We start from the raw sequence: 13,393 nt of genomic DNA on the forward strand, positions 1-13,393 counted from the left end.
AGGACAGAGAAGCCCCCTAGTAAGATAAATAAAGGGACAAGGACAGAGAAGCCCCCTAGTGAGATAAATAAAGGGACAAGGACAGAGAAGCCCCCTAGTAAGATAAATAAAGGGACAATGACAGAGAAGCCCCCTAGTAATATAAATAAAGGGACAAGGACAGAGAAGCCCCCTAGTAAGATAAATAAAGGGCCAAGGACAGAGAAGCCGCCTAGTAAGATAAATAAAGGGACAAGGACAGAGAAGCCCCCTAGTAAGATAAATAAAGGGACAAGGACAGAGAAGCCCCCTAGTAAGATAAATAAAGGGACAAGGACAGAGAAGCCCCCTAGTAAGATAAATAAAGGGACAAGGACAGAGAAGCCCCCTAGTAAGATAAATAAAGGGACAAGGACAGAGAAGCCCCCTAGTGAGATAAATAAAGGGACAAGGACAGAGAAGCCCCCTAGTAAGATAAATAAAGGGACAATGACAGAGAAGCCCCCTAGTAAAATAAATAAAGGGCCAAGGACAGAGAAGCCCCCTAGTAAGATAAATAAAGGGCCAAGGACAGAGAAGCCCCCTAGTAAGATAAATAAAGGGACAAGGACAGAGAAGCCCCCTAGTAAATAAATAAAGGGCCAAGGACAGAGAAGCCCCCTAGTAAGATAAATAAAGGGACAAGGACAGAGAAGCCCCCTAGTAAGATAAATAAAGGGCCAAGGACAGAGAAGCCGCCTAGTAAGATAAATAAAGGGACAAGGACAGAGAAGCCCCCTAGTAAGATAAATAAAGGGACAAGGACAGAGAAGCCCCCTAGTAAGATAAATAAAGGGACAAGGACAGAGAAGCCCCCTAGTAAGATAAATAAAGGGACAAGGACAGAGAAGCCCCCTAGTAAGATAAATAAAGGGACAAGGACAGAGAAGCCCCCTAGTGAGATAAATAAAGGGACAAGGACAGAGAAGCCCCCTAGTAAGATAAATAAAGGGACAATGACAGAGAAGCCCCCTAGTAAAATAAATAAAGGGCCAAGGACAGAGAAGCCCCCTAGTAAGATAAATAAAGGGCCAAGGACAGAGAAGCCCCCTAGTAAGATAAATAAAGGGCCAAGGACAGAGAAGCCCCCTAGTAAGATAAAAAATAAAGGGCCAAGGACAGAGAAGCCCCCTAGTAAGATAAATAAAGGGACAAGGACAGAGAATCCCCCTAGTAAGATAAATAAAGGGCCAAGGACAGAGAAGCCCCCTAGTAAGATAAATAAAGGGACAAGGACAGAGAAGCCCCCTAGTAAATAAATAAAGGGCCAAGGACAGAGAAGCCCCCTAGTAATATAAATAAAGGGACAAGGACAGAGAAGCCCCCTAGTAAGATAAATAAAGGGCCAAGGACAGAGAAGCCGCCTAGTAAGATAAATAAAGGGACAAGGACAGAGAAGCCCCCTAGTAAGATAAATAAAGGGACAAGGACAGAGAAGCCCCCTAGTAAGATAAATAAAGAGACAAGGACAGAGAAGCCCCCCAGTGAGATAAATAAAGGGACAAGGACAGAGAAGCCCCCTAGTGAGATAAATAAAGGGACAAGGACAGAGAAGCCCCCTAGTGAGATAAATAAAGGGACAAGGACAGAGAAGCCCCTTAGTGAGATAAATAAAGAGACAATGACAGAGAAGCCCCCTAGTGAGATAAATAAAGGGACAAGGACAGAGAAGCCCCCTAGTGAGATAAATAAAGGGACAAGGACAGAGAAGCCCCCTAGTAAGATAAATAAAGGGGTAAGGACAGAGAAGCCCCCTAGTGAGATAAATAAAGGGACAAGGACAGAGAATAAAGGGACACGGACAGAGAAGCCCCCTAGTAAGATAATTAAAGGGACAAGGACAGAGAAGCCCCCTAGTAAGATAAATAAAGGGACAAGGACAGAGAAGCCCCCTAGTGAGATAAGTAAAGGGACAAGGACAGAGAAGCCCCCTAGTGAGATAAATAAAGGGACAAGGACAGAGAAGCCCCCTAGTGAGATAAATAAAGGGACAAGGACAGAGAATAAAGGGACAAGGACAGAAAAGGGGGATAATGAGGCCTGGTGAGATACATACAGAGACAAGGAGAAAGAAGTATATACGGCATAAATATGAGAGTGGAAAATGATGTGTACATCCAGTGTTGAGGCTTTAGACATTATGTGTAAGTAAAGCCTTTCTTTCTCTCTCCTTCTCTCTCCCTCCTTTTCCCCTAGCCTCCCCACAATGTCTTCCCTCCTCAGCTGTGCACTGACCACCACCATGCAGTGTCCCTGGGCCCAGCTGTTGCTGCTGACTGCTGTTACTGCTGCTGTTGGCCCATTTGGTTGTAATCAGGTTCAGGCCAGGTGTCCCACACCCCCATAGCTGGTTCTCCCTGATTAGCACCACCACCATTGAAATCCTAACTATTTCGCAAATCCTCCCTCCGTTAAATATTCCCCAACCAAGACCCCCAACCTGAATCACCACCTTCTAGTTTTGATGAATGAATTCCCCTGTTGTTACCATGGGAAACAGACCACCTTAACTTTTGTTACCCGATCTTTACAAAGCTTTTGAAAAAAAGAATTTGATCAACAAAAAGAAATGTCATACACCCCCACATCTCTATTGTGATTGATGAGTTTCCATGGAGTACTTGTTTATTTGATCAAGCCCGACATGTAAACGTCCTTTTTTTGTAATCAGCTGGAGTTGGTTCCAGACCTCTTCCAGGTTCTCTACCTGTACTGTAGTTGGAATCTGAACCCTTCCTACGCTTCATTACGAGCTCTGTCAGGCCTGACGGATGAAGTCAAGGCACAACACACAGATTAATCACAACCCTGCGAGTCTGCCTGTTACAGGACATTTGACTTGGCCTTTTGTAGCCGCTTAGTTCTGTTGCCAGAACCGTCTAGGAGAAAAAACTCTAGTCAATACTCCAGTCCCCCTCCTAGAAACTAGGTCCAATGAAGTTTCCCCTCCTGGCCTGAGCAATGAGCCAGGTTCCCCGCATTTGTGGTTCAGACCTGAACAGAAGACCTGTCTGATGAGACATCCTCACATGAGTCATTCTGTCGTATAAAAGTAACAATTAGTGATGAACAAATCGTTTTGGTGAACGTCGGGAATCTAATCGCATCTGTGGAAAAGCTGTTCATTTGGCTCCCTGATTTGCATACTGCTACTACTTCTTTTTGACCTCCAGGTGACAATAATCTGGAGATCAGTTACAACAACATTCTCTGGTAATTCCTCACTGTAGGAACAATGGGTAGTGGGGAAAGAGCCTCATTCTGGTCCACGCTAAATTTTAGCCAATCTTTTGTTTTGCAAGCGGTCTAATTTCATCAGGTAAAATGTATTGGAACTCACATTTCACAATCTGACATAATGGCAGGCAATCTTGTTTGCTTTAATCCTGAACCCTGTGTTTTCTCCCTCTGTGTTGTGAAATTTGAATATTATTGGGACACAGTCTGTATGGAGGACGGACGCATGAGGAGAGGAGGTTTTTGGAAAAGTCATCAGAGACCGCAGGGGTCTCTTTCCTCCTTGGCCAAGGCCTGTGAAGTTTACAACCTTTCCATCCTCTCTTTATTTACCAAATCTATTTTGTTCTGATACATTTAACATGCGTGACGACATTTCCTCCTGTGATATTCCCTGTTTTCATCATGGCCAACGGCGGTGGAAACACCCTGTTGTCCACTCTACTCTTGCGGTTCTTTTAGGATTTTTCTATGAATTATTGGCCTCACAAGTGAGGTGACAAAACTTTGCAACAGTGTGCTAATGGTAGTTGTTACAGTATGTCTATTACATGGGTTAAACGGTGTGTTCTAAAGTCACACGAACACATTTCTAACACATGGCCACAAGCTAATAGACTGTGATGGTGTCTGTCATTCAGCAACACATTCTTAAACACACATTGTACTGTGTTGTACTGACATGCTCATTCCATGTGTGATGAAAGTACATGTTTCATACATGACATTGTGATATAGGCTATCCCTGCATTTCCAACACATGTACATAACATACTACTGCCATACCCATACCCTGTACAGTATATGCTTTATCTATGACTGTACGGCGTGGCTGAATATCCAGATGCAGGGCAGTAAATCTTCTCTATACTCACATTCTCATTGACAGAGTTTGATACCCATAGTAGTCCTATTCCCAGTGTGTGTTGGGAATGTTGGGAATCTGGGTGAGCACAGACAGGAAGTGCCTTCCCTTCACTTCCTCCTCAGCTGATCGGCAGATAAACACTCTGGAACGTCTGCTCTCACTCCATTCATAATCCATCACAAGAGAGAGGGAGTATCCATATTAGACTCACAGTGCTGTAAACTGCCAATACGAGTCTATTCAACTGTAGTAGCAAGCTACGCTAAGTAGCTAAGTACCATACAGACTCTTACGAGTATTACAAATGAGCTACAAATAAGATTGGGATTTTCTGTTGCTAAAAAAATCAAAGCTCTAAAATGTCTTATTTGACACTGTGTCAGTCGCATCCCAGAGTGAAGGAAGCTATTGTGAGCTCAGTCTGAGGTAGATGTAGTCACTGAGTGTCTCTCAGACACAGCACCCCCCAGTGGAGGTTATGAGAAAGGTACAGGGCGGGACAGCTAGAGCCAAGCTCTCCTTTCACCTCACACACAGGTGACAGTATGTGGTACAGGTTATTATGGGCACCTTGCGAAGTGTGGCCACCTGGCACAAATGAGATCCCTTGAGAAGATTTCAAACCCCTTCACCTGAAACCACAGCCTCCCAAACACTACACCCCCTTTCGACCCCTAACTCTACCTAAACCCCCACTTCTTCAACTTAGCTCTTATCCCCCTCATCCGCAGTACAAACACAGAGAGAGAGGCACGCACACATTCTGGACTAGAGCAGAAACCCCCTCCCAGCCCTTAAACAAACTCCTGCAAGAGTGTAAAAGTGACAAATTGAGTATGCAAGATGAACCATACCATTGAGTGTCTAATGGGGTATAGGGGATGAAATCTGCCAAGACCTCGCAAAGCCATCGCTTCTTACATTTTCTGTTCCTCCAGTGCACATCCATGTTCCACATTCTTGGCAAAGCCAGGGATTATAAATAATCAGCACAGTTTTTCAACCAGTTGGCGCAGAGGAGATAAGTCCAAATCTATTACAATTGCATCATGTTACAGTATGAGCTTGTCTTAAAGCCATATTCACATGCTGTGTGCCCATGTCCTGGTATTATTTCGTAATAAGGTCGTATAATAGAGATCTCTGGCAGTGGGCCACGATGCAGCCTTTTAACCATCTAGGGCTGGAATAATGAAAACATTACAATCAAATCACACTACCCCAAGGGCATCCGACAGCCACACTGAACTCAATGAGAGAGAGAGAGAGAGAGAGAGAGAGGGAGAGGGAGAGGGAGAGAGAGAGAGAGAGAGGGAGAGAGAGAGAGGGAGGAGACAGGGAGGGAGAGAGAGGGGGGAGAGAGAGAGGGGGAGAGAGGGAGAGAGGGAGAGAGAGAGAGAGAGGGGGGGATAGAGAGAGAGAGGGGGAGAGAGGGAGGGAGACAGGGAGGGAGAGAGAGGGGGGACAGAGAGAGAGAGAGGGGGAGAGAGGGAGAGAGAGAGAGAGAGAGAGAGAGGGGGAGGGAGACAGGGAGGGAGAGAGAGAGAGAGAGGGGGAGAGACAGAGAGAGGGAGAGACAGAGAGAGAGGGGGAGAGAGAGAGAGAGAGAGAGAGAGAGAGAGAGATAGAGGGAGAGAGGGAGAGAGAGAGAGAGAGGGGGAGAGAGGGAGAGGGAGAGGGACAGACAGATTTTTACATTTTCTGCACAATTTCCCCCTATTTCCTCCCTGAAGACCCTTGTCTGCAGAATGTGCAGAGTAGACTTTCTGTGGAGGGGTGGCTGTGGAACCTGCCAGAACAAAAAAAGAACGACGGAAAAAAAAGAGAAGAAACCCTCCTCCTCCTTCTTCCCTCACTACCCAAACACCGGCCCGACCGGGGGATGGAGTTATTACCCAGAAAACCTCATGGCCTTCTTTCTCCCAATTTTTTTCCCCTGGAGTTCCCGGAACATTACGACCAGAGTGCTTGGACGGCACACCACCCCTCTCTCTCTCTCTCTCTCTCTCTCTCTCTCTCTCCTCCCTCTCTCTCTCTCTCCCTCTCTGTCTCTCTCTCTGTCTCTCTCTCTCTCTGTTTCTCCCTCTCTCTCTCTCTGTCTCTCCCTTTCTCTCTCTCTCTCTCTCTCTCTCTCTCTCTCTCTCTCTCTCTCTCTCTCTCTCTCTCTCTGTCTCTCTCTCTGTCTCTCTCTCTCTCTCTCTGTTTCTCCCTCTCTCTGTCTCTCCCTCTCTCTCTGTCTCTCTCTGTCTCTCTCTCTCCCTCTCTCTCTCTCTCTCTGTCTCTCTCTCTCTCCCTCTCTGTCTCTCTCTCTGTCTCTCTCTCTCTCTCTGTTTCTCCCTCTCTCTCTCTGTCTCTCCCTCTCTCTCTGTCTCTCTCTGTCTCTCTCTCTGTCTCTCTCTCTCTCTCTGTTTCTCCCTCTCTCTCTTTCTGTCTCTCCCTCTCTCTCCCTCTCTCTCTCTGTCTCTCCCTCTCTCTGTCTCTCTCTCTCTCTGTTTCTCCCTCTCTCTCTCTCTGTCTCTCCTCTCTCTCTGTCTCTCTGTCTCTCCCTCTCTCTCTCTCTCTCTCTCTCTGACATGCAGAGAGAAAAACAAGTGCTCCTCACGACAAAGTGCGTAGGCCTTTAATTCTGTCCCACATCATGCCTAATTGGTGTTCATGTGAGAGAGAGACAGCCAATTAGAGGCCAGTGCTGCACTTTGGTTAAACTGTGGGTGGAAACATGAGAAACACAGGGATACAGTTATAGTTTAGTCTTCCCCAATTTTAGTGTCTGAAAATATCCCTTTTGGTTTCATCCATTGACATAATGAGGACATTTACTATGATGAATATAAATGGTCTCTACTGTTTAAGTGCCAGTGTTTCTAGCTATTTATACATGTAAGAAATAGTAGGCTAGGTATTACGGATCTATGGGCTTGATGTTCTTCTGTCCCTAATGGAGTGCCAGTATTGGTGCACCTACTCTACTGTTCTATTGTAAGTCAGCAGCCACAGGAACAGAGACTGAGGTTGGTAAAGCTGAGGTCCTGCCGCCTATCCACTGAGGTGTCAGGGAAAACACTTTTATTAGAGTGAAAATCTTTAAAAGAGCCTTTCCTGTCTGTTATGGGCAACTTCCACAGGGACATGTGGTCAAACAGGAGGTGTGTGTGTGTGTGTGCGTGTGCACGTGCATGCGTTCAAGGACCTTCATCAGGTCTAATGAATCCCAAGGATATTACCTGTCCTTGTCTCACCACAGTGGAATAATATTAGATTGTGTTAAACCAAGGAAACGTGAAATAGCCTTAATCACCTAAGTGTCGTCCGTTTGAGGGTCATTTGGGGAATAAGAGGTTATCTTGAAAAAGCAAGCATGATCTGGGACTTAATGTATTTGATCCGGTTGGTCGTTGTCTGTTCTTTACATCATTGACCCGGATACCCATCTACCATCGTCAACGACAAAATATGCATTATTTTCAAATGACTAAAATAAACTAAACCTTTCTTAATTGATCTAAGGTCAAGGTATGCCCAAAGCCATTGTCATTCCACATGCCTCCTTCTCACTCTGGCAGACCCACAAGTCACTCAACATGGTGTTAGTGTGTGAGAGCATATGTTTGGCGGTTGTGGGTGGTTGTTAGACGGCCATTTGTTGGGGTCAAACTGAACAGTGTGTACGTGTACGTGTCTCTCATCTAGGAGCCTGGCAAGGTAAACCTCTCCACCTCTCTTCTCTGGGTGTGAAAACAGAGGAAGTTGCAGTGGGAAAGGAAAGGATGCCCCCTCTTAAAGACCAGGAAATGAGCCTCCAGGATGCCCTGCTCAACACCGACGATGGGGTCACACACTGTCCCTCTGGGCTCCCTCCACACTGCCTGCTGGGCCTGGCTACAGCAGTGACAACACACATTCTGAAGCACAACATTGTGTAACCCTACACCTTACAACACACACATCAGAAACAGCCTGTTGTTACAGTAGCAAAACCACGGGTCCCACTTAGTAACGGTTTTCTGCATAGAGAAAGAGATGATGAGTCGAATGTTATCATCCGTTTAACAGCAGTAATTGTTTCTAAATACCCAGTGGGCTTGTCTGCTCTAGTTGTTCAGCTTAATCATGGTGTGGTGGGGAAAATGACAGGTGTGAATTGTTTTTAGTTTCGTTGTCTTATTAATTATTCCCTTGACAACTGCCACGCAATTCTTGTTGTGGACACGTTTACGTCTCCGTCTTTCATGACTCATCTCCTTCAGTTGACTTTAATATGGAAAGTCAAAACTGGATTAGCCTAACTGCAGGGCTTGCCCTGAGAGCTGGTATGAACTGGCATACCCAGACATACTCTATGTGTCATACTGACTATGTGTAATGCAGAAGAACAGAATAAAATAATTATGATTCCAACACACTGTTAACTTCTGTAATCACTGCAGTTAACAGTTAAGTAAACAGCAACTGATATGACACCTGATTGGGGTCATGGCCCTGAGAGTGAGGAAGGCCTACTGGGTCTGTGGGAGGGAGCTGCTGTGAGGAGCATGGGGAACACAGAGATAAGAGAAGCCCAAGCACAGCAACTCAGTGAAGTGTGAGGAGATACAGTTATAAAGAATAGCCTGCATGGGTCTTATATGCTCACCTTCTCCTATCTAATGATAGGAGGGAGAGTCACACACACACACACACACACACACACACACACACACACACACACACACACACACACACACACACACACACACACACACACACACACACACACACACACACACACACACTGGATGATGATAGAAAGCAGCCCTGGATAATGAACAGGGATGCAGCTTAAGCCCCACCCTATACAACATATATATCAACAAATTGGCAAGGGCACTAGAACAGTCTGCAGCACCCGGCCTCACCCTACTAGAATCTGAAGTCAAATGTCTACTGTTTACTGGTGATCTGGTGCTTCTGTCCCCAACCAAGGAGGGCCTACAGCAGCACCTAGATCTTCTCCACAGATTCTGTCAGACCAGGGCCCTGATGGTAAATCTCCGTAAGACAAAGATAATGGTGTTCCAAAAAAGGTCCAGTTGCCAGTATCACCAAAACAAATTCCATCTAGACACCGTTGCCCTAGAACACACAACTATACATACCTAAACCGAAACATCAGCGCCACAGGTAACTTTCACAAAGTTGTGAACGAGCTGAGAAACAAGGCAAGAAGGGCCTTCTATGCCAGCAAAAGGAACATAAAATGTGACCTACCAATTAGGATCTGGCTAAAAATACTTGAATCATTTATAGAACCCATTTCCCTATATGGTTGTGAGGTCTGGGGTCCACTCACCAACCAATAGTTCACAAAATGGGACAAACACCAAATCGAGACTGCATGCAGAATTCTGTAGAAATATCCTCACTGTACAACGCACAAGTTATGCATGCAGAGCAGAATACCCACTAAGATCAATATCCAGAAAGAAAGCGATTCCCAAACATTCCATAACAAAGCCATCACCTACAGAGAGATGAACCTGGAGAAGAGCACCCTAAGCTGGCCCTGAATCTCTGTTCACAAACACAACAGACCCCACAGAGCCCCAGGACAGCAACACAATAAGACACAACCAAATTATGATAAAACAAAAAGCTAATTACGTTACACATTGGGAAGAATAAACCAAAAACAGAGCAAACTAGAATGTTATTTGGCCCTAAACAAAGAGTACACAGTGGCAGAATACCTGACCACAGTGACTGACTTTAACTTAAGGAATGCTTTGACTATGTACAGACTCATAGCCTTGCTATTGAGAAAGGCCGCCGCAGGTAGACGAGGCTCTCAAGAGAAGACATGCTATGTGCACACTGCCCACAAAATGTGGTGGAAACTGAGCTGCACTTCCTAACCTCCTGCCCAATGTATGACCATATTAGAGACACATATTTCCATCAGATTACACAGATTCACAAAGAATTGGAAAACAAACCCAATGTTGATAAACTCCCATATCTACTGGGTGAAATACCAGTGTGCCACCACAGCAGTAAGGCTTGTGACCTGTTACCAGTGAAGAACAAACACCATTGGAAAAATAAAATAAAATAAGATCTCCCCAGCAAAAATGTCAAAATTAATAACAGATTTCTTGAGTTATCTCACTATTTTGAGGAAGTATATACTGGCTACGGCATCTCTAAATAGACAGTACTATTGCCGCTTCTTTCCTGTTTTTCAAGCGAAAGGAGTATGCCAGCACAGTCGTTCGGTTCGCCTAGCAGAGTTCGGCTAGGCAGCAGCCGAACTGAAGCATGCTGGCGCCTTTACACTGTACCACTCAGAGGGGGGTATGTCTCCCACACTACCTCTCTTAAACCGAGATTTGAATCTAGAACCATCTCTTTCCGCTACACAACTATCTCTGTAGTGTGGTGTAAAGAGGTCCTAAGACAGTTTGTTATAATGACACCCCACTATTCATTTCCATATTATTACACTTCAATTTACATCTGTCACAGAGATGTGATATAAATATAGTTCAAACCACATCATTAAATAGAACACAGTAGTTTTTTTTATCACATCTCTATGGCGGAAAAGCTGACAACCCAAGCTATTCTGATTGACAGTTTGTAGCCTATACACTCATTGGTTATCTACTATCCGTGACCTCTTGACTCTTTTACACTAAAGCTGACTAACATCAGATACTGAGCCCAACCCTCCTTAAAGGACAGCCTTCCTCTGTGTGGGAGCAGGTAACAATAATGATATCAATCTCACTGCTTCTCTTACCCTGCCGTTCTCCTGGTAGTTTCAAACAGTCTCCGTTTCTCAGGTAATATTAGACAACAAACAACAGTTGGGTTTCAGCTCAGCCTACGCATATTCACCCTCCACCTAGCAGGGCTGTGATTTTTGGAAAGCGACTTGGTTTCGTTGCACCTGGAGCAATGTTTCCCCCGACACACAGATACACACACACACAAATGCACACACACACTTAATTGGACAGTTAAATGAAGGGGAGACATCTGTGTGTTTTTCCCATTTCAATGTTCCCGATAATGATGTCTGTTCTATCGCTGTGAGAGCTTTCTCTCCAGAGGATGATGGATGGAGACTTTATTCATGTTGCCTCTCACGGAACTGGCTGTGTCTGAATACTGGTTAACTCACATTGGACTCAGTGGCGCATCACAACTGATTGAGCCAATACCGTATGTCTCCCTCTATTTCTCTGTCTCTCTGTCTGTCTGTGTCTCTTTCTCTTTCTCTTTCTTTCCATCCACTGTAGCTTGTGCATCTGATATCACGTGACCAAAGTGTGGTACTTCAGGAGAGGACCCTAGTTTGCCTGACACCAAGCCTTGTACAGTCAGAAACCACCGCACAAACACCCATTCAAATCAATCACCACAGCATCAAACAGACCGCATGTTTCCAATGACATGGAGGACTACACACAACCCGGCCCTGTTCTGAAATGAAACGTTGCCTTTGACCAAAACCTAGAGATGCTAGAATGGAGTCCCAAAACAGCCCCAATGTGTTAAAACCAAGTGATTGACTCTCTCTCTCTCTCTCTCTCAAAGCAGAGATTCACATCCAAGATTTTATCAGCTCATGGGCTCTGAGACCCAGAATGTTTCCATTTTCAACACCTCCTTGATAAAGTTTTGCAAAATGTTTCATATGGTTTGTGACGTGCCGATGAAAGGTTGCATTATGCCGATGGCGGAGGGTCGGAGTGTGGCGTTGGGGAGAGAGGGGGGTGCGCTTAGGGTGTGGAGAACCAGTAAAACAGGAACCTGAAGTCTGGCTCCAGCCTCCAGCCTGGTTCAGCCTGACTGCCACTTTCAGGAAGCGTGAAGCATCAGCCTCTGTCCCCTGCAGCAACAAGAGACCCTGTGTGTGGACCGGACCGAGCACAAGTGGCCTCACCTTCCTGCACAAAGCACAGCCTGTGCTTCCTCACCTTACACACACATGCACGCACACACACATGTTGACGCACACACACACCTTTCCCCTTGTCACAGGGTCATACATTTCTGTTCTCCCAGGTTACAAACAGTTGTTTGCTGACAGGCTGTTGACTAGCTGAACAGAGCCTCGGAGCAGAGTTAAGAGATTGAGCCCACATCCCTTTCCCCACATCATACTGATAAAGTGCTGTGATAAGCTGCCTGGTGCTTGTGAAAAGTGGCCGGCTGGCCCCCAGCCCCCAGGGCCACAATGAAAGAAAAGGAGACTTGTCTGGAGGAGAGCAGAGAGGGAAACAGGGGAACCGGAGGGATGGGGGAGGGGGGTGGAGAGAACAAGCGAGAGGTGTTGGAGGGATGATGACGAGGTCTAGGAGTTGTAAAGGTTACAAGAAGCTTAACTCTCTTGATCTACTTGAGTGAGTGCACGTGGGTGGGGAGGGATTTTGGGGTAGTAGACAACTTTAGGTAACATGATATCCTTGTCTGTCCCACTCCCATTCACAAGGGTGCAATAGCAAAGTTTTTGTGAAAACAAGGAAGAGTTGCCTTCTCTTGCTAGTAGTAGTTAGCTAGCAGACTGGCTAGCTGGCAGACTAGCTAAAAATATAGCAAGCTAGCTAGCATTTTAATCTTCCCACATCTCTGGGTGAAATAATCTGATTTATAATTTAAAAAATATTCCCCTTATTATACTTCCTTGTGTAACCTAAAACATTAGTTTGATATGCTGCTTGTTTATTCATTCCTATATCATCAAAAAATAGATCATGTTTTGGTCACAGAGTAAAAAAGTACATGGCTAGCTAGTTGGCTACAGCAGGTTCTACCATTTCACAATAGCCTGGAATCACTAGATAATATTTCTAAACAAAATACCTTTTGGATGGATTCTTGTTGTTTGGTTTACTGTTTGAACAGTCGCTGAGGTTATATTTGGTTATCAATGCAAAATAGGCTTCTTTGATGAAGAGCCGATGTATCCTATAGATCAGATCAAGGAACCAAGCGACAAAACTGAGGAAGGAATAATACGCCATGTCTCCATTTTCAGGTAGTTAAAAAGTACATGGAATGCCAGAGTGTACCAAACGCAGCTGCCCCTTTTGTGATGAAAAAGTCAATTGCAACACTCCAAATATGGCTTCTGTGTAGAGATCATAGTAAGATTAAGCCGTATTCGGTTGTAAGAGAGATGTGTGTGTGTGCGTGTGTTAAGACCTGTGTGCATGACAATGTGTGTGCACATCTGAGAGTCTGTGTGTGCGTTCATACCATGAATGAGTATGTGCAAATGCATGT

The sequence above is a fragment of the Oncorhynchus nerka genome, linkage group LG9b (assembly GCF_034236695.1).
Source record: "Oncorhynchus nerka isolate Pitt River linkage group LG9b, Oner_Uvic_2.0, whole genome shotgun sequence".
In the NCBI taxonomy this organism is placed as follows: domain Eukaryota; kingdom Metazoa; phylum Chordata; class Actinopteri; order Salmoniformes; family Salmonidae; genus Oncorhynchus; species Oncorhynchus nerka.